The sequence below is a fragment of the Bombina bombina genome, chromosome 4 (assembly GCF_027579735.1).
Source record: "Bombina bombina isolate aBomBom1 chromosome 4, aBomBom1.pri, whole genome shotgun sequence".
Classification (NCBI taxonomy): Eukaryota; Metazoa; Chordata; class Amphibia; order Anura; family Bombinatoridae; genus Bombina; species Bombina bombina.
The window spans coordinates 370,026,305-370,046,465 of record NC_069502.1 but is presented as its reverse complement, the minus strand read 5'-3'; the positions used below and the strand labels follow the sequence as shown (position 1 = coordinate 370,046,465).

General features: G+C 39.1%; 1 protein-coding gene across 1 annotated transcript in view; it reads left to right on the top strand.

Moving 5' to 3' along the window:
• The window catches only part of TNIK (TRAF2 and NCK interacting kinase), a 949,249-nt gene that overhangs the window by 435,367 nt on the left and 493,721 nt on the right, over positions 1-20,161 (top strand).

The window sequence follows — 20,161 nt, the reverse complement described above, 5'->3', positions numbered from 1 at the left end:
CGGCTGAAGCATCTTTTGGGAGAAAGAAAGGTTTTGCAGACACAATAGGGTGCACCTCTACGTTTTTACACTTCCGTTTCATTCAGTGTCCTCTTGAGCTTGGGTATATGTTTCCCACAAGTAAGGAATGAAGCCGTGGACTCTCCTCATATTAAGATGGAAAACATAAATTATGCTTAACAGATAATTTCCTTTCCATCTGTATGAGGAGAGTCCATGGCCCCCGCCCGTTTTTCCGTTGGGCGGACCAAAATATTTTATTCTTCTGGCACCATTTATACCCTGATATTTATCCTGCTGTTCCTTATTTTCTTTGCAGAATGACTGGGGTATGAGGGGAGTGGGGGAGGTATTTAAGCCTTTGGCTGGGGTGTCTTTGCCTCCTCCTGGTGGCCAGGTTCAGTATTTCCTACAAGTAAGGAATTAAGCTGTGGGCTCTCCTCGTATAGATGGAAAGGAAATTATTTGGTAAGCATAATTTATGTTTTTTTCTCCTAGATATTCGTGTTTGTTGTGAATTCGGGATAGAGTATCTGCCTTCCCGTTTTTGTTTGCAGGTCTATGTGTTATCAAGTAGTTGAATCGGGGAAAAATAGAGGCTCCATCTGACCTGGCGAGATGTTAGTTGGTTTTCAAATATTCCAGATTCCTGTGGTCCGTATAAATCAAGATAGGGGTTAGTTGGTAAGTGGTTTGGTGAGTGCAGCAAAACTTTTTATAAATTTCCTGTAAAATTTGGCGAAGCCCTTAAATCTCTGTATCTCTTTTTTTTACTCTTTGTAATTGACTATTGTAACATGGCATGTATTTTGTTGTCTTCCATTTGTATTCCAGGTGGGTTCATACGGTATCCTAGAAATAATATATATGATGAATTAAAGATACATTTTTCTAGTTTCTAGTTTTACATATAACTTGTGTGACCTTAATCTTGATAAAATGGTTCTAACATGTTTCACATGTTTTTGGTAATTGGGTGAATATATCAAGATATCATCTAGATAAGATGACAAGGCAGACGTCCAGAAGATCTCTGAAGATGTCGTTGATGAAGTTCTGGAACGTGGCTCGTGTGTTGCAAAGCCCGATTGACATTATGGGGTATTCAAATAAGCCATAATGTGTATGAAATGCTGTTAGCCATTCATCACCAGAACGGATTTGTATTAAATTGTAAGCTCCACGGAGGTCTAATTGTGTGAATATGGTTGCTCCATGTAACCTTTCAATGGGCTCAGGTATTGGGGGAAGTGGATATCGATTTTTAACGGTTCTTTTATTGAGTTCATGGTAGTCGATAATTGGTCTGAGAGATTCATCTTTGTTCTTCACAAAGAAGATTCTGGCTCCTGCAGGGGAGGTAGAGGGTCTAATGAACCCTTTTCTTAAATTGTCTTCAGTATAGGCTTTGAGCTGTTGGAGCTCTGGTTGTGACAGAGGAAATATATGGCCGTAGGGTATATCTGATCCAGGGATGAGTTCAATGGGACAGTCATATGACCTGTGGGGGGGGGGGGGGGTAAGAGTTTCTGCTTCTACCTTATTGAAAACTTCATGGATATCGGAATATTCAGTGGGTATTTGACCCTCTGTGAGGTGTAAGAGGGGAATGGATGGGTAACAAGTTATCTTACAATAATCAGGTTGAAAGTTTACATTTTTATCACATCATTGGATATTTGGGTCATGTAGGCGGTGCCTATTCAATCCAAAAACCACAGAAAAAATTGGAGAAGGAATGACATCAAATGTAATGTATTCCCTATGGTTTGTTTCTGTGCTAATTAGTAAAGTAATAGTTTGATGTGTGACTGAACCAGAATATATTTGGTTACCGTCAATAACTCTAACACACACTGGGGTTTTCTTTAAATTTATAGGTATTTTATTTTTTTCAGCAAACGTTTTGTCTAGATAATTCCCGCAGGCTCCGGAATCTGATAGCATCGACTTTAGTTAATTGATTATTGTCCTGTATGGAAACATGAAGAGTTCAGTAAGATGTCGTGCTTGACTTAACAGTGAAATACAGATAATTTCTTACCCTTCTTTTGTTTGTTGAGAATTGAGCAATTGTTGACAGAATTATCTTTTGAACCGCAGTACATAAATAAATTGTTCACTTGCCTGCGTTGTTTTTCCTCAGGACTGAGATGTCCTCTAATGAAATCTATGTCCATTGGTTCTTCAGGGGTTTTAGCTGTTGTGGCAGTGCTGCGGTAGATTGGATTTTTCTTTGCTAAATTATCGGTTGTATATCTTTCTTGTTTCCTTTCCCTTAACCTTCTGTCTATAGTTATGGTAAGAGAAATCAGGGACTCTAAAGAGGGGTTGGTAAGTCAGTTCTAGCCAATTCATTCTTCAATGGTTCAGAGAGTCCCAGGTGATACTGGTTCCTGAGAGCTATATCATTCCAAAGGGTATCTTTTGCGTATATTTTAAATTCAGAGATGTAGTCTTCTACTGATCACGTGGCTTGCTTAGGTGTTCAAATAAGCCAATAGGATTTAAGCAGCTCTCATCCTATTGGCTGATTTGAAATTTCCAGCCAATAGGAATGCAAGGTACCCCAATATAAAACGGGTACCTCGCAAAAATCTTAAGTGTGCTGCGGACAATCGCATAAAGAGGAGCCTCCACATCCGATGACCACCCCGCCGCTGATCCGTCTCCACGCCACCTCAGCTCCGCAACCCCTGGTTGAAGATTGAAGATGGCTCAGCGACACCGAGTTGAAGATTGAAGATGGAGCTGCCTGGAAGAAGACCTTCACCACCGGACCGCAGAAATGGTGAGTACATATTTAGGGGTTAGTGTTAGTTTTTTTTTGTTTTGTTTTTTGGGTGTGTTTTTGTAGGGCTTTTATTTTTTTTAATGAGCACTAAAAGAGCCATACAAATGCCCTTCTAGGTACAATTGCACACAGTTTTGTTTTTAACCTCCTTAAAGGGACATGAAACACAAAGATTTTCTTTCATGATTCAGATAGAGAATACAATTTTAAACAACTTTATAATTTACTGCTATTATCTAATCTGTTTCATTCTCTTTGTATCATGTGTTGAAGGAGCAGCAATACACTAATGGTTTCTAACTGTACACATGGGTGAGCCAATCACACTCAATATATTTATGCAGCCACCAATCCACTGCTAGATCCTAGGTTCTCTGCTGTCCCAAGCTTGCCTAGATAAACCTTTCAGCAAAGGATAACAAGAGAAGAAATCAAATTAAATAATAGAAGTAAATTGGAAAGTTGTTTAAAATTGTTTTATCTATCTGAATCATGAAATACATTTTTTTGGTTTCATGTCCCTTTAAGGACCAGGCATTTCAGACTAAAACTTCCCCAAAAGACCAGAGCATTTTTAGCATTTTTGCCATAATTACATTTAAACATAAAATAGAGCTTTTTTTAAAATATATTTACCTATCAAAACTGTATATTTGTTTAGTAGACAACCCAAAGTATTGATCTAGGCCCATTTTAATATATTTCATGTCTCCATTTCACCGACAAATGTGATTAATAAAAAAAAATCATTAACTTTTTCACAAACGTTAGGTTTCTCACTGAAATTATTTACAAACATCTTGTGCAATCATGGCACAAATGGTTGTAAAAGCTTCTCTGGGATCCTCTTTGTTCAGAAATAGCAGCCATTGATTTTTGGTAATTAGAATGCCACTAATTGCAGCTGTGCACCACAATTTTATTATTCCCAGCAGTGAATGGGTTAATCAGGTAGCTTGTAAGGTTAATTTTAGCTTTAGTGTAGAGATTACCCTCCCACCTGACACTTCCCACCCCCTGATCCCTCTTAAACAGCTCTTTTCTCTCCCCCACCCTCCAATGGTCACCCCATCTTAAGTAGTGGCAGAAAGCCTGCCAGTATGAAAATAAAGGCTTTTGGTTTTATAAAATAATTTTTTTCTATTTTCTGCAGAGTAGGATCCCCCTTACCCCCAACCTCCCTGATTCCCTCCCACCCAAACAACTCTCTAACCCCCCCCCCCTCTTCATATTAGCCACCATCTTAGGTACTGGTAGCTGTCTGCCAGTACTCTGTTTGCTATCATTTTTATTTCTTTCTTTCATGTAATTGGCAAGAGTCCATGAGCTAGTGACATATGGGATATACAATCCTACCAGGAGGGGCAAAGTTTCCCAAACCTCAAAATGCCTATAAATACACCCCTCACCACACCCACAATTCAGTTTTACAAACTTTGCCTCCTATGGAGGTGGTGAAATAAGTTTGTGCTAAGAAATCTACGTTGATATGCGCTTCTCAGCATTGTTGAAGCCCGATTCCTCTCAGAGTACAGTGAATGTCAGAGGGACGTGAAGGGAGTATCACTTATTTGAATATGATGATTTCCCTAACGGGGGTCTATTTCATAAGTTCTCTGTTATCGGTCGTAGAGATTCATCTCCTACCTCCCTTTTCAGATCGACTATATACTCTTAATTTACTATTACCTCTACTATTAACTGTTTTACTACTGGTTTGGCTATCTGCTATATGTGGATGGGTGTCTTTTGGTAAGTATGTTTTTTATTACTTAAGACACCTCAGCTATGGTTTGGCACTTTATGCATTTATATAAAGTTCTAAATATATGTATTGTACTTATATTTGCCATGAGTCAGGTTCATGTATTTCCTTCAGCAGACTGTCAGTTTTATATTTGAGGAATTTAAACATTTTAAGAAATTTATTTCTTACCTGGGATTTAGTCTTTTTTTCAGTTGACTACTTCTTGCTATTGCGGGTATTAGGCCCGCGGGTGCGTCAAATGCTAAACTTTATTGCGTCATTTTTGGCGTGAAAAATTTTTTGGCGCGAGAAAAGACGTTTATGACGCAACTTCGTCATTTCCAGCGTCATATGCGACGCCGAGACCTTTCACACGACGGTGTCATTAGTGGCGCGAGTGTGTCATTTCCGGTTATTTTTGGCACCAAAAAGTTTACGTTACGTTGTGCGTCAAATTTTTTTCATTATTTCAAAACCCCTTGTATGTTTGCCTCTTGCTTTTTACTATCAGAGGCCTATGCTATTGCATTTTTTCCCATTCCTGAAACTGTCATATAAGGAAATAGATAATTTTGCTTTATATGTTGTTTTTTCTCTTACATTGTGCAAGATGTCCCAATCTGATCCTGCCTCAGAAGTTTCTGCTGGAACATTGCTGCCTGACATCGGTTCTACCAAAGCTAAGTGCATTTGTTGTAAAATTGTAGAAATTATTCCACCGAATGTCATTTGTAATTGTTGTCATGATAAACTTTTACATGCAGATAGTGTTTCCATCAGTAATAGTACATTGCCAGTTGCAGTTCCTTCAACTTCTAATGTGCATGATATACCTGTAAATTTTAAAGAATTTGTTTCTGATTCTATTATGAAGGCTTTGTCTGCATTTCCACCTTCTAATAAACGTAAAAGGTCTTTTAAAACTTCTCATTTAGCTGATGAAATTTCAAATGACCAACAACATAATAATGTATCCTCTTCTGATGAGGATCTATCTGATTCAGAAGATCCTTCCTCAGACATTGACACTGACAAATCTACTTATTTATTTAAAATAGAGTATATGCGTTCTTTATTAAAAGAAGTGTTAATTACTTTGGATATTGAGGTAACCAATCCTATTGATGTTCAGTCTTATAAACGTTTAAATGCTGTTTTTAAACCTCCTGTGGTTTCTCTAGGGTTTTTTCCCATTCCTGAGGCTATTTCTGATATGATTTCTAGGGAATGGAATAAGCCAGGTACTTCTTTTATTCCTTCTTCAAGGTTTAAAAAATTGTATCCTTTACCAGCAAAATCTATAGAGTTTTGGGAAAAAATCCCCAAAGTTGATGGGGCTATTTATACTCTTGCTAAACGTACCACTATCCCTATGGAAGATAGTACTTCCTTTAAGGATCCTTTAGATAGGAATCTTGAATCTTATCTAAGGAAGGCCTATTTATATTCAGGTCATCTTCTCAGACCTGTTATTTCTTTGGCTGATGTTGCGGCTGCATCAACTTTCTGGTTGGAAAATTTAGCGCAACATGAATTGGATTCTGACATATCTAGCGTTATTCGCTTACTGCAACATGCTAATCATTTTATTTGTGATGCCATTTTTGATATTATCAAAATTGATGTTAGATCTATGTCTTTAGCTGTATTAGCTAGAAGAGCTTTGTGGCTTAAGTCTTGGAATGCTGATATGACATCTAAATCTAGATTACTATCTCTTTCTTTCCAAGGTAATAATTTATTTGGTTCTCAGTTGGATTCTATTATTTCAACTATCACTGGGGGAAAAGGAGTTTTTTGCCTCAGGATAAAAAACCTAAGGGTAAATCTAAGGCTTCTAACCGTTTTCGTTCCTTTCGTCAGAATAAGGAACAAAAACTCAATCCTCACCCCAAGGAATCTGCTTCCAATTGGAAGCCTTCCTCAAATTGGAATAAATCCAAGCCATTTAGGAAACCAAAGTCAGCCCCTATGTCCGCATGAAGGTGCGGCCCTCATTCTGGCTCAGCTGGTAGGGGGCAGATTAAGGTTTTTCAAGGATTTTTGGATAAAATCTGTCCAAAATCATTGGATTCAGAGCATTGTCTCTCAGGGGTATCGAATAGGATTCAAAGTAAGACCTCGTGTGAGAAGATTTTTCTCTCACACATCCCTGTAAATCCAGTAAAAGCTCAGGCTTTTCTGAAGTGTGTTTCAGACCTGGAGTCTTCAGGGGTAATCATGCCAGTTCCTCCTCAGGAACAAGGTTTGGGGTTTTATTCAAACCTATTCATTGTACCAAAGAAAGAAAATTTATTCAGACCAGTTCTGGATCTGAAAATTTTGAATCGTTATGTAAGAGTACCAACTTTCAAGATGGGGACTATAAGGACTATTCTGCCTTTTGTTCAGCAAGGACATTATATGTCCACAATAGACTTGTAGGATGCATACCTTCATATTCCGATTCATCCAGAACACTATCAGTTTCTGAGATTCTCTTTTCTAGACAAGCATTACCAATTTGTTGCTCTTCCATTTGGCCTAGCAACAGCTCCAAGAATCTTTTCAAAGGTTCTGGGTGCCCTACTCTCTGTAATCAGAGAACAGGGTATTGCGGTGTTTCCTTATTTGGACGATATCTTGGTACTAGTTCAGTCTTTACATACTGCAGAATCTCACACGAATCAACTAGTGTTGTTTCTTCGGAAACATGGTTGGAGGATCAATTTACCAAAAAGTATCTTGATTCCTCAGACAAGGGTCACCTTTTTAGGCTTCCAGATAGATTCAGTGTCCATGACTCTGTCTCTAACAGACAAGAGACGTTTAAAATTGGTTGCAGCATGCCGGCACCTTCAGTCTCAGTCATTCCCTTCAGTGGCTATGTGCATGGAAGTTTTAAGTCTCATGACTACAGCATTGGACGCGATCCCCTTTGCTCGTTTTCACATGAGACCTCTACAGCTTTGCATGCTGAATCAATGGTGCAGGGATTAGACAAAGATATCACAATTAATATCCTTGAATCCCATTGTATGACACTCTCTGACATGGTGGATAGATCACCATTGTTTGGTTCAAGGGGCTTCTTTTGTTCGGCCAACCTGGACTGTGATCTCAATAGATGCGAGTCTTTCAGGTTGGGGAGCTGTTTGGGGATCTCTGACAGCACAAGGGGTTTGGAAATCTCAAGAGGTGAGATACCAATAAATATTTTAGAACTCCGTGCAATTCTCAGGGCTCTTCAGTTTTGGCCTCTGCTAAAGAGAGAACCGTTCATTTGTTTTCAGACAGACAATATCACAACTGTGGCTTATGTCAATCATCAGGGTGGGACTCACAGTCCCCAAGCTATGAAAGAAGTATCTTGGATACTTGCTTGGGCGGAATCCAGCTCCTGTCTAATCTCTGCTGTGCATATCCCAGGTGTAGACAATTGGGAGGCGGATTATCTCAGCCGCCAGACATTACATCCAGGGGAGTGGTCTCTCCATCCAGATGTGTTTTCTCAGATTGTTCGGATGTGGGGTCTTCCAGAGTTAGATCTCATGGCCTCTCATCTAAGCAAGAAACTTCCCAGATACCTGTCCAGGTCCAGGGATGTTCAGGCGTAAGCAGTGGATGCACTGACACTTTCTTGGTTTTATCATCCTGCTTACATCTTCCCGCCTCTAGTTCTCCTTCCAAGAGTGATCTCCAAAATCATCATGGAACAGTCTTTTGTGTTGCTGGTGGCTCCAGCATGGCCACACAGGTTTTGGTATGCGGATCTGGTTTGGATGTCCAGTTGCCCGCCTTGGCCACTTCCGTTATGGCCGGACCTACTATCTCAAGGTCCGTTTTTCCATCAGGATCTCAAATCATTAAATTTGAAGGTATGGAAATTAAACGCTTAGTACTAAGTCATAGAGGTTTCTCTGACTCAGTGATTAATACTATGTTACAAGCTCGTAAATCTGTCTCTAGAAAGATTTATTATAGAGTTTGGAAGACTTACATTTCATGGTGTTCTTCTCATAAATTCTCCTGGCATTCTTTTAGAATTCCTAGAATTTTACAGTTCCTTCAGGATGGTTTGGATAAGGGTTTGTCTGCAAGTTCCTTGAAAGGTCAAATCTCCGCTCTTTCTGTTTTATTTCACAGAAAGATTGCTATACTTCCTGATATTCACTGTTTTGTACAGGCTTTAGTTCGTATTAAGCCTGTCATTAAATCAATTTCTCCTCCTTGGAGTCTTAATTTGGTTCTGAAGGCTTTACAGGCTCCTCCATTTGAGCCTATGCATTCTTTGGACATTAAACTACTTTCTTGGAAAGTGTTGTTCCTTTTGGCTATCTCTTCTGCTAGAAGAGTTTCTGAGCTATCTGCTCTTTCTTGTGAGTCTCCTTTTCTGATTTTTTATCAGGATAAGGCAGTTTTGCGGACTTCTTTTAAATTTTTACCTAAGGTTGTGAATTCTAACAACATTAATAGAGAAATTGTTGTCCCTTCCTTGTGTCCTAATCCTAAGAATTCTTTGGAAAGATCCTTACATTCTGTGGATGTGGTAAGAACTTTTAAATATTATGTGGAAGCTACTAAAGATTTCAGGAAGACTTCCAGTCTATTTGTTTTATTTTCTGGTCCTAGGAAAGGTCAGAAGGCTTCTGCTATTTCCTTGGCTTCTTGTTTGAAACTTTTGATTCATCAAGCTTATTTGGAGTCGGGTCAGGCCCCGCCTCAGAGAATTACAGCTCATTCTACTAGATCAGTCTCCACTTCTTGGGCTTTTAAGAATGAAGCTTCAGTTGATCAGATTTGCAAAGCGGCGACTTGGTCCTCTTTACATACATTTACTAAATTCTACCGTTTTGATGTATTTGCTTCTTCGGAAGCAGTTTTTGGTAGAAAAGTTCTTCAGGCAGCTGTTTCAGTTTCATTCTTCTGCTTTTGTTTGAAGTTTTTTTCTTTCAAAAATGAAAGAAACTAATTTTTTTGGGTTGTGGATTAATTTTTTCAGCGGAATATGGCTGTTTTTATTCCCTCCCTCTCTAGTGACTCTTGAGTGGAAGACTCCACATCTTGGGTATTGATATCCCATATGTCACTAGCTCATGGACTCTTGCCAATTACATGAAAGAAAACATAATTTATGTAAGAACTTACCTGATAAATTAATTTCTTTCATATTGGCAAGAGTCCATGAGGCCCACCCTTTTTATGGTGGTTATGATTTTTTGTATAAAGCACAATTATTTCCAAATTTCCTTTGTTGATGCTTTCTACTCCTTTCTTTATCACCCCACTGCTTGGCTATTCGTTAAACTGAATTGTGGGTGTGGTGAGGGGTGTATTTATAGGCATTTTGAGGTTTGGGAAACTTTGCCCCTCCTGGTAGGATTGTATATCCCAAATGTCACTAGCTCATGGACTCTTGCCAATATGAAAGAAATGAATTTATCAGGTAAGTTCTTACATAAATTATGTTTTTTTACTAAAAAAAAATAATAATTCTGTAGTGTAGCTGCCCCACGCATTAACCTACCCCCTCCCAGATCGCTTTCTTACCCTCTAATCCCCTTTCCACTATAGGAGCCCCCTACTCCCCCCTTCCCACTCACTGCCGCTCTAAACACTTTTTTCTGTAGCATAGCGGTCCCACCCACTCCCGCCTCCATCCAGCGATGGGCCGTACACCCGCCTCCCTCCTAACTCTCCCACACTACCAATGATTGACACCACTCATGGGGCATGCAGAAATTGCAGGATCTTGTTACTTTTAGCGAGATTGCGGCAGAGAATGGCCCAGGACAGCAGCATCATACAGGATACAGCGCTGGTCGTTAAGGGGTTAAGGAACTCAGCAGGTAGGTTGTTCTAAACATCTTGGACAACTAACCACAGTTGGATTTAGGACGCCTCAGTTGCTTTTGTCTCTTCATGTAATCCTGGACAGACCTGATGATATTGTGATCAGGGGTCTCTGGGGCCATAAAGTCACTTCCAGGGCTCCTTGTTCTTCTTTAAAGTGAAGGTAAACTTGAGCGTATGCACTCAAGTTATAGAATATAATTTGAAAAATGAGTGAGGCTTTTATTCATTAAATCGCTAATTTATCCTTATCTTAGATTTTTACATTTTAATGCCGGAACGATAAGCGCCGTTCCTCCGCCCGCCATAGCCCTCAGTTGATTGACAGATAACTCATCTTCAACCCACTAATCGTTGTGGATTCTCCAATACAAAGCACAGGTGGCTGAACTAATTAGCAGGGCTGACCTGAAAACCTGTGTACAGTAATTTAGAAAAAAGGAATGTCCCAGTACAACACTGTAGTAACTGCTTCAAGACATGAATGAGTTATGTCTGGAACAATGTCCTATACAAATTTCCCATCAAGTATAAGGGACTTTTCTCAGACCGTCACAACTCAAACGTCTGTACATACAAGGCCCACTTTTGTTACTTGTATTCTTTGTTGCCTTGCATATATAAGGGCGAATACTCCCCAAGAATATAGTTCAATGTTATTAGTTACTTTAGTCACGTAACCCAAGCAGTGGTGTGTTATCAATAATTCTTAAAAAGTCTCTCACTGTTAGCAATGACATACAATGGTACTTGTGTCAACATTTAAATATCACAGGAATGTACCGTATTTCAATCTCACCCGACAATTCCGGTGCCTCTCCCCTCCCTTTGGTACCTCCCAACAACACCTCAGGCTTGGGATCACTGCGGCCGCTATCCCGGACTCCTGTCCATCCACTCCACGCGGATTGAGCGTGCTCCGTGTCCTCGCGTCTGATCACTTCCTGGTTACCGGCATGTTATGGGTTGGTTAGGGTAGCGGGTCAGAGGGAGTTCCACAAACGTTCTCCGTCGATCCTCCTCACAGCTCCTGCTGCCTTGTCAGTGTATAGTGAGCAGCACAAGTACAATTTAAATAACTGGCTTTAGGCAAACTTATAAAACATTGTAGAAAAAAGTGTGTCTTATGGAGCGAAAAATACGGTATATATAAAAATACAATACAATGAACAGTGGGGACTCAGGATTTTGTAAAATGTGCAACATTTATTGATGTTTCTGGGATTACACTCCCCTTCTTCAGAACAAACAAATTATGTGAAACACACTCTTATATAGGGTATAAAACAGTGATTACCTTCTCCCCTCTGTATAAAGGCGCGTTTCAAAACTATGCATACAATGTGAAAAAACACGTAAGTAGTACTCTAATGGGAATAATTAAGCACACTTGAGTGTTGTTACACAGGAAGATTGTCTAAGTGTGTATATTTTGTTTTGTTTTGAAACTATATTGCAAATAAGTTTTTGTTACTGTAACATAAGTTGATTGTGTTATGCCCCACTTCCTATTTTGGAAGCCAGTTACTCGCACTGTGGAGGTATCACGATGTCGCACTTCCGGTTTGAACAAGATAGGTGATTATGTTGTAAGACCGGAATTTACATTAACTATAGGAGATATGGCACTTGAATCACAAGGTATATTCACATGTGTGTTTTTTGTAAACGCTACACAGCGTATTCATTAGATATTTCGATGTCTGTATTATACAGAATATCTGAAGCTTTTGTTTGTAATGGCAGACTGGAAGTGGTTTGGAGTACTACCTCCGGTTTGGCAATTTTCACATTGTATGCATTGTTTTGAAAGTTTGGCGCCTTCATACAGACGGGAGGAGGTAATCGCTGTTTTATACCCTATATAAGAGTGTGTTTCACATAATTTGTTTGTTCTGAAGGGGAGTGTAATCCCTGAAACGTCAATAAATTTGGCACATTTTGCAAAATACTGAGGACTCGCTGTTCATTGTATTACATCCATTTTGAGTACATGCCCAGGTGGTTGTCCCAGGAAGGGAGATTCCTATTTGGATTTCCCCGGACAAAGGCAACTACATGTGGGTTTTAGGCCCACATTTTTCCTTCTGTTGTTATTATATAATAGTTATATCTCCCCGAGCGCACAGTGTGTCCTGATATGTATTTTAATAATCAGGACACACAAATGAGTGGGTTAATTTGATTATTGTATATATTATTATTATACTTTATTTATGAAGTGCCAACATATTCTGCAGCGCTGTCCATGGGTACAATTCATTTAAATAAAACAATACAAGACTTGTAAGATACAGGACAAAACTTGACAAACACATACAGGAGGAATTGAGGGCCCTATTCCCGTGGGAACTTACAATCTAGAAGGGTAGGAGGTTGAGAAACAGGAGGTGAGGACTGCAAGATTGAGAAAGATGTTAATACAGAGTTAGATGAGGGAAATGTTAGGTAAGTGGAATTAATTTATTATTGAGTTGGGTGGTAGACTTCCCTGAACAAAAAAGTCTTCAGGGAACACTTAAAAGAAGAAAGATTAGGGCAAAGCCTGACAGCATGAGGGAGAGTGTTCCAGAGGGTAGGTGCTGCATGACAGAAGTCCTGCAGTCTAGCATGAGAGGAGGTGATAGTTGCGGATGCAAGAAGCAGGTCATTATTGGATATTAGTGGACGGGCTGGAGTAGATTGGTTGATTAGAGAGGATAGGTGGTGTTGAGCGGCATTGGTGAGAGCTTTGTATGTAAGGGTGAGAATTTTGAATTTAATTCTGCTGTGAATGGGGATCCAATGAAGGGACTCGCAGAGAGGTGCAGCAGATACAGAGCAGTATTAATTTTGACGGCAAGTTTCAATTTAGTCTTAGTTTTAGTCTTTTGACTAAAATGCCATTTTAGTTTTAGTCATATTTTAGTCATCTGAATTGTTTTAGTTTTAGTCTAGTTTTAGTCGACTGAATCTCCAATACATTTTAGTCGACTAAATCTCCAGTAGATTTTAGTCAACTAAAATCTAAGGGGTTTAGTTAAAGTGTAATGCATTATTTAAGCATTTCTCTGTAATTTGCAAACTGATTATATACTCCAGGGGTAAACATAACACATGTTAATATTTATGGTATTAAGGTTTAAACATGCAATACAGACACAGATTTAGCCGTTGTAATATAGAACATCTTTATTAAACTTAAAATTAAATAAAACCAAGTTTCATAAACAAACAGAAGTGCAACTTTAAAATATAAAAAAACCAAAACTGTATTGGCTGTATTGAACATATTACCCAATATAAAAACTTTAACAGTTCTCTGTTAATAATTAAAACAAGTATCAAGAAACTCAACACAACAAAAAGTTTCAGCAGCTAGCACAGGCACAGCGTATTTTAAACCCATATTCGTGGTTTATGCTTATTTCTATAGGAAGAATCAATTGATTGTTCACAGATCCAAAAACGTTTCGGCAACGATATTAGCACTGCTCTAGAACTTCCAAACTTATTATAAACTCCTGGAGTAAAGGTTTATTAACCTGTTTTTATTTATGGTATTAAGGTTTGAACATGCAATACAGATTTAACAGATTTACCTGTTGTGGTATATAACATGTCTTTATCTTAAAATTTAATAAAATGAAGTTTCGTAAATTTTACAAAAGAGCAGTAATTGAATATGGATTGATTATAACAACTTGCATAAAATGTTTTTGTCAGCAAATTTTGATTTAGTTTTAGTCATAGTCTTTTGACTAAAATGTCATTTTAGTTTTAGTCGTATTTTAGTCATTAGAATTTCTTTAGTTTTATAGTCATTTTAGTCTAGTTTTAGTCGACAAAATTAACACTGATACAGAGCGACGGGAAAGGTGGATTAGCCTGTTAAAAGCATTTTGGATGGATACACTTAAACTTGCCCACATATATTCACACACATATATGCACTCTCACACATATGCATATTTACACACAAACTTACAAATGCACACTCACACACATACACACACAAATATACATGGAAAAAAATTGTCATTCATTTTCTCATAATAGAAATATGTATTTCCAGCACTGTATTCCCCCACCCAATATCGAAATACATGACACACAAATACAACTTAAAAAGATGTCACCTTACCCTGGAGATCTACCAGAACCTCTTCATCATGAAGGGAGTGGGGGAACATAATGGAGGTATTATGGCAGAGAGAGATAATTTGGCGCTAATATGGCAGGGGGAAGCCGATGATCGTTAGCACCTGTTTGGTATAATTGTTTAATCATGCCCCTGGCTATATGCCAACAATATTCCTCACTTTGCACAATTGTACCTAGAAGAATTGATGCTGTGTTGAAGGAAAAGGGTGGTCACACCAAACATTGATTTGATTTAGAATTTTCTTCTCTTTACTCACTTTGCATTTGGTCAATTGAATAACTTAAATATTAACATTTCTATTATTTAAAAGCAATTTTACTTTCCAGAATTGTTCACACCTGCCTACAACTTTTCTACAGTAGTACATGTATCAGGGTTAGCCTTGATAAGTCTGCAGTGTGGATTTCTAGATCATAGTAGGCCTTTGCATTCAGATAATTCTTTATGATCCGAATACAGAAGAAGTCGGCTGCTCGTGGCATACGGCTCTTTTTGGAGCCACATTTATTCTTGTGAAAATAAAACATACTAAAACCTGGATCTGGCCTATTTTAGAGTATTAAAAAAATCCACAATTTTCAATGCTAAATTACATGAAAAGGGGACAAAATAAATAAAGTTTACTGTAAAGTTGTTTTATAACTGGTATTGGAGTGGAGCGCAAATATTGCACTTGTGTAAGCACAATATTGTACTCCATTCGTAATCCTGCCCTAAATTAGCTATCCGTTGAAAACAAACAAACATACCCCCCATTTAAACTGGCTGGAATCTTCCATGTAGCACCTTGCCCCTACTCCTAGTTAGGCATATTTGGGCTTATTGGATAACTTATTTTACCAGCACCTACAATATGTGATTATGGATAGCTATATTGTGTTACGCCAAATGTGTTCATATTTAATATTACTGGTTATGTAGTGATTGTTCAGTGGCTGGAGTCGCTCCTTACACCTCAAGTCTTCCCCATACTGGGTTCAAGGCTGTAAACAATTGGACAGTGTCAAATATTGAGACACATAGACCAAAGTATTCACTTTGATCATCTTATATAACAGACATCTAGCTGCTTCAAAGTTTAAAGGGACACTGAACCCAAATTTGTTCATTTGTAATTCAGAAAGAGCATGCAATTTGAAGCAACTTTCTAATTTACTCCTATTATCAATTTTTCTTTGTTCTCTTGCTATCATTTTTTGAAAAAGAAGGCATCTAAGCTTTTTTTTGGTTTCAGTACTCTGGACAGCACTTTTTATTGGTGGATGAATTTATCCACCAATCAGCAAGGACAACCCAGGTTGTTCACTAAAAATGGGCCGGCATCTAAACTTACATTCTTGCATTTCAAATAAAGATACCAAGAGAATGAAGAAAATTTGATAATAGGAGTAAATTAGAAAGTTGCTTCAAATTGCATGCTCACTCTGAATCACAAAATTAAATTTTTGGGTACAGTGTCCCTTTAATCATTTGGTTACCTCTGTAGTCCCACGTTTTCTGCATTAATCCTCCCATAGAAGCTAGTAGAACAAAAAAAATCATGCCTTTGCAGGGCAATTATAGGATAGAAATCGGCAAAACCTTATAGGTAGAAAATTACTTCAGTACCTATTTACTAAGTCTATGAGCTTATGAATGTGTCAAATAAATAGAATAACATAAAGTTAAAAAGTGGATATTAAAAACAACATTTTAATAAATTATAATTATGGCGAGCACCGGTGATGTCATCATCCTGAGACCGCGTTCCTTCCCCTTGGTGTACAGCTGCAGTTAGGTAGCGTGAAGACGGCTGTGTTTTCAGTGTGGGCTGTGTACCGTTGCGGAGGAGATCTTACTTTGAGTGCTGCTCCTTGTTCTTTGGGAATTAATTGAACTATCACCTTAAAGGGATATAAAACCCGAAAACTTTCTTTTGTGATTTAGACAGAACATACTATTCTAAAAAAAGTTTCCATTTTACTTCTATCAAATTTGCTTTGTTGCCATGGTATTCTTTGTTGAAGGGATAACTAGGAAGGCATCTGGAGCACTACATGGCAGGAAATAGTGCTGCCATCTAGTGCTCTTGCAAATGAATAACATTCTTGCAAACAGCTCTCTTCCCTCCCTCACCCACCACTGGTCACCACCATCTTAGTATGCATTGTAGTGATCCACCTCCTCCCTTGTCCTCCCACTATTTGCATCCATCTTTAGTACTGGAAGCAGTTTGCCAGTACCCATAAATACATATATATTTTTTATTTTATTTTTCTTTAGTGTAGTGGTTCCCTCGCCCCCACCACCTACACCGATCATTAGCTAGGGCCACCCCTCCATCCCACATTTTTTCTGTAGTGTAGTTCCCCATCCCAAACCCTCCTCTCTCCCCCCTTTGATCTGGGCCGCCCACCGGCCTCCCACTTTCCCTCCCACCAGCACTAACAGATTATTGTTACAGATGTTGACACAAACAGTGTCACCGTTTGTAACGATCTGGCATTTGCCTTCATATGGAACCGGAGCATAACTTTACAGCTCAGACTGCTGGAGCTTCCTGCAGCTCGGACGTGTAATATATATATATATATATATATATATATATATATATATATATATATGTTATGCAGTAAGATGAACTTCGTACTGCATGATGTATATATACGTCCGTTTCAGTAAAGGGGTTAAAATCACATGTTCTATCTGAATCATGAAAGAAAATGTTTGGCTTTCATATCCCTTTAAGACATGAGAAAGGGGAGCGCTTTCAAGAAATGGTTCCATGTCTACCCAAGTAGGCAGATAACAGATCTTTTTACATTTTATGACATATATTTTGAAAGCATATCGTTATCTAGGGTGATGAATGTTTAAATAAACATTTTTTTTGTTTTTTTTATAAAACAATCATATCAGCATTAATTATAAAATGTCTATGTATTATTTCACATATGGTAGTTTAATGTGGAGAACTGAATTCTGATTTTCACTATGGCACACTACAGCAGGCCTATGGCCTGGTTCAAGGGTTTTAAAGAATTATTAACAAATGAACTTTCTTGTCTGCTCTAGCTTCAAAAAACTACCATAAAAAAACATCTTAAGTGCCAATAACAGTTATATGCATCTAACTGCTATCACCAACTTAATCGGGAGTCCTTTTTAACCCTAAAATAGTAAAACCCAGCAATTTGTCAAAATCCATATGAAAACACAATTATTATTATCGCTTATTTGTAGATCGCCAACAGATTCCGCAGCGCTATAAACAAAGGGGGAGTACAACAAAACAATTATAGGGTAGAGGGCCCTGCCAAGAGTTGCACTGTTGTAGTCAGCTCTTAAGAAGGTGATCTACAAACAACTGGACTTTTAGGCTTACATGCTAAGAGGGTTCAGGGGATTGCAGTGGAGGAGAGGAACTGGTATTAGTAAAGGTTAGCGTAGGTTGTATGCGTCCCTGAACAGTAGAGTCTTTAGAGAGCACTTGAAGCTTTTAAAACTAGAAGAGAGTCTTGTGGAGCGAGGCAGAGAGTTCCACAAGATGGGAGCCAGTCTGGAAAAGTCCTGTAAACGGGAGTGTGATGAGGTGACAAGAGAGGAGGAGAGTAGGAGGTCATGAGCAGAGCGAAGGGGATGGGAGGGAGAGTATCTGGAGACAAGGTCTGAGATGTAGGGGGGAGCAGTGCAGTTGAGGGCTTTGTATGTAAGAGTGAGAGTTTTGTGTTTGATCCTAGAGGCAAGAGGAAGCCAGTGAAGGGATTGGCAGAGAGACGCAGCAGATGAAGAGCGACGTGTAAGGAAGATGAGTCTGGCAGAGGCATTCATTATGGATTGTAAAGGAGCTAGGCGGCAGGTGGGGAGACCAGAGAGGACAGAGTTGCAGTAATCAAGGCGGGAAAGAATGAGAGAGTGGATTAAAATCTTAGTTGTGTCTTGTGTAAGGAAGTGTCTAATTTTAGAGATGTTTTTAAGGTGGAAGCGGCAGGCTGTAGCCAAGGACTGAATGTGAGGAGTGAAGGAAAGATCCGAGTCAAATGTGACCCCGAGACATCGGGCATGCGGGGTAGGGGTAATGATGGAGATTTTGGAGGAAGGGGGGAAAATGAGGAGCTCAGTTTTGGAGAGATTTAGCTTGAGGTAGTGAGAGGACATCCAGGAAGAGATGTGAGAAAGACAGTTAGTGACACGTGTTAGCAAGGAAGGAGATAGTTCTGGTGCAGATAATATACTTGCTACTATTAACTATAACAAGTGTCACTTTGGTAATGTTCAAGTATTAGAACAAAGGCAGAACATAACAATTGTGTAAAATTACTCTCCATGAGTTTAAAAAAAACCAAACAAATTTGTCAAAATCCATATGCCAATCCATATGCCAAGGGGGCATCATGTAATTTGTTGGATATATCTGATCGGTTATCAGAGGATGAGGTTCTCTCTGAAACTTCAGAGTATGAACTTTCAGGGTTGGAGTCTACTGCCTAATAATTTAAGGGAAAGAGTTTGTTTGACTATCTCCATGGTTTCAGGGGCCATGGGTGCCTTCATACCGTAAGATTAGGAGAACAAATCTAAGGGACAAAGTTCATATTTTCATTCCTTTAGTTCTGATAAAAGCCCATCGTCAGGGGCCTCCGCTAAGCCAGAGCAAACCAAGAGTTCTTGGAAGCGGGCTCAGTGACTAAGTTCTCATGAAGGAGCAGCCCCTAGTCCTTTTTGGATCGTGTAGGGGGTAGACTGTCGCTCTTTCAGAGGCTTGGTTAAGGGACATGCAGGCTCCTTGGGTCCTGGAGGTCATATCTCAGGGTTACAAGATAGGTTCAAATCTCCTCCACCCAGGGGCAGATTTATCCTATCAACCTGTCTTCAAGACTAGGAAAAAGGGAAGCCTTTCTGGGGTGCGTAAGGAATCTGTCCTCCTTTGGAGTCATTGTTCCAGTACCTATCGCAGAGATAGGATTGGGATACTATTCAAAAATGTTCTTGGTCCCAATGAAGGAGGGAACTTTCCGTCCAGTTCTGGACCAAAAACAACATGTTCCCTCATCAAGATGGGGACAATAAGGTCCATCCTTCCCTTAATTCAGGAAGGGCAGTTTATGACAACTATTGATCTGAAATAGGCATTCCTTTACCTTCCAATCCACAGGGAACTCTTCCAGTTCCTCAGGTTTGCATTCCTGGACCAGTACTTCCAGTTCATTGCACTTCCGTTGGGTCCAGCTACTGCTCCAAGAATTTTACGAAGGGTCTAGGGGCTCTGAATGTAGCAGTACTTCCCTACTTAGACGATATTCTGGTACAAGCACCATCGTTTAGTCTGGCGGAGGACCATTTAGAATATCTCCTCTGTCTTTTTCGATCCCACAGAGGAAAGATAAATAGAAAAAAGAGTTCTCTTATTACAAACATCAGGGTGGAATTACTGGGCACGATACTAGGCTCCATAGACATGAGAATACTTCTAACAGACCAGAGAAGTTGCAAGCTAGCTTCAACATGTTTTGCCCTCCAGACTTCTTTAATGCCATCTGTGGCTCAGTGTATGGAGGTGATTGATCTCATGGTGTCCAGCATGGACATCATTCTCTTTACCAGGTTCCACCTCAGACGACGCTGAGGCAGTGGAACGGCAATAATTTGGATCTGTCTCAACAGA